The 2,500-nt window shown below is 46.1% G+C and overlaps 1 protein-coding gene across 2 annotated transcripts in view; it reads right to left on the bottom strand.

Moving 5' to 3' along the window:
* LOC135111737 (GTP-binding protein Di-Ras2-like) overlaps positions 1–2,500 on the bottom strand; it is a 180,668-nt gene that overhangs the window by 105,794 nt on the left and 72,374 nt on the right. The window lies entirely within an intron of this gene.

The following is a 2,500-nucleotide window of genomic DNA, read 5'->3' as shown; positions in this document are numbered from 1 at the left end:
CCGCCTGGACTGGAAAGGTGAGACGAACGAGGCTGGAAGAAGAAGCAGAGGACAGGGTGAGGCTGGAAGCTGAGAGGAGGAAGGAATAGATTGTGCCTGGAAGATCTGAAAGGTGACTGAGGGAGAAGGTAAGGTGAGGCTGGAAGATGAGTGGGTGAGGAGAAAGAAGTAGCAGATCGAGGCTGGAAAATCTGGAAGGCGACTGAGGGAGAAGGTAAGTGAAGCTGGAAGATGAGTGGGTGAGGAGGAAGAAGTAGCAGATCGAGGCTGGAAAATCTGGAAGGTGACTGAGGGAGAAGGTAAGTGAAGCTGGAAGATGAGTGGGTGAGGAGGAAGAAGTGGTAGATCGAGGCTGGAAAATCTGGAAGGCGACTGAGGGAGAAGGTAAGGTGAGGCTGGAAGATGAGTGGGTGAGGAGGAAGAAGTAGCAGATCGAGGGTGGAAAATCTGGAAGGCGACTGAGGGAGAAGGTAAGGTGAGGCTGGAAGATGAGTGGGGTGAGGAGAAAGAAGTAGCAGATCGAGGCTGGAAAATCTGGGAGGCAACTGACAGGGAAGGTAAGAGTTTGGAATATGAGAAAAACGGTAGATCAAGATTGGAAGGGACTGCCACGTGTAACCCTGGTCGCTTCTTGCAGCTTCCCTTATGTTCTTATATTCTTATGAAAATCTGGAATGTAACTGACAGGTGGGGTAAGATGAGGCTGGAAGATGAGTTAGTGAGCAGAAAGAAGAGGTAGATCGGGGATGGAAGATCTGGAAGGTGACTGAAAGAGAAGATAAGGCGAGACTGGAATATCAGAAAGTCACTGAAGAGTAAAATAACACTGGAAAATGAGTCAAAAGGAAAGGAAGAAGATAAGAGACTGGAAGATGAATGAGAGGGAGAAACTGACTGGTGGGTGAGTGAGTGAGTGAGTGAGTGAGTGAGTGAGGATGGAAATAAAGCCTAGGATGGGAAGTGAGCATAAGTGTAGGATGAGGATGGAAGAACTGGAAGGTGAATAAGGATGAGTAATGAAATGTGATAGGATGGAAGGTGGAGAAAAAGAGAGGAATAGAATGGAATGAGAGAAATAAAAGGGGAGTGAATGAGAGGGGAGGAGAGAAAGAGGAACTGGGTGGAAGAAAAATGAAGGAAATAATAAAAGAAAGAAAGATAAATAAATAAAAGTACATTTCTTCCTTCCTTCCTTCCTTCCTTCCTTCCTTCCTTTTTCTTTAACTCCTTCATTCCATCTCTCCCTTTCCTCCTTCCTTCTTTTCCTTCTTACTTTCTTCTTTCTCTTCCTTCTCACTTTTTTTCCCTTCGCAGCTTTCTTCTTTCACTTACTCTTAATTCCCTCCCTCCTTTCTCTCCCTCCCTCCTTTCGTTCCATTCCTATCATCCTTTCTCTTCCTCTTTACCTTCCTTCATTCCATCACCTAACTCCTTTTTCTTTCTTTCCCCTCCCTATCTTCCTTCAGCATTCTTTCTCTTCTTCCTCTAACTCTTTTCTTTTCTTCTTATATTTCTTTCCTACCTATATTCTTTATTTCTTTCTTCCCTCTCCTTATCTTCCTTCCTCAGCCTTCTTTCTTTTTCTCCCCTAACCTCTTTTTTTCTCTATCATTCTTTCTAGTTATATACCTTCTCTCACCCTTTCTTTGCTTTCCCACCCTTCTTTCTCTTTTCTCCCCGACCCCTCTCCCTCTTTCTCATTTTACCTTTTTCCTAGCTATTCCTTCTCTCCGTCCTTTCCCTCTCTCTCCCTCAGCCTTTCTCCTTTTCTTCCCCAATCTCCTCTCTGTTTTCCCCTTCCTACCTTTCTTTCCTGTACTCTTTATCTCCCTTTCTTTCTTTACTCCGCAGCCTTCCTTTTTTTCTCTTCCATAACTCCCCTCTCTTTCTCCCTTCCTACTTTTCCTCGTTATATTCCTTCTCTCCCTCCTTCCCCTGCCTCTCCCTCTCGCTCCCTCTCTCCCTCCTCTTCTAGTGACGTCACCAGTCCGGCATTTCCTCCCTGTGGACGTCAGGTAATAATCCATGACTATCTTTATTGATAGAGTCACGCACACTGCCCCGCCCAATCACGCTGCCATAAACCCTGCCGCCGTGGTGACGTCACGAGCCAGGAGCCAATGGCGGTGAAGCTTTGTGACCCACACCTTTATCTGCCACCATCATCATTATCCCGGTAATCCTGTTTTGTTTTCCCTCGTGGTGAAGGTGACGCAAGGATGAAGGTTAGTCTTGGGCCTCTTTCCTTAGCTTAGTGAGTGGAGGCGGGGAGGGGAGTGCGTGAGTGAAAACGGAGTGTGAGGGGAGCAAGGGCAGTTGTGGTTGTTTTTGTTTTTCCATCGTGGTGAAGGTGAGGCGAGGATGAAGGCTAATTCTGTGTCTTCTTAATCTTGGTGAGTGAAAGAAAAGAAGGGTGTGGGTGAGTGAGGGTGAAGGTGACGTAAAGATGAGGGTTAATTATGTGTCTTCTTCTTAAGACTAGTGAGTTGTAGAAGGGATG

This window comes from Scylla paramamosain, chromosome 22 (genome assembly GCF_035594125.1).
Source record: "Scylla paramamosain isolate STU-SP2022 chromosome 22, ASM3559412v1, whole genome shotgun sequence".
Lineage (NCBI taxonomy): Eukaryota > Metazoa > Arthropoda > Malacostraca > Decapoda > Portunidae > Scylla > Scylla paramamosain.
The sequence above is the reverse complement of the archived record's forward strand: the minus strand, read 5'-3'. Positions and strand labels throughout refer to the sequence as shown.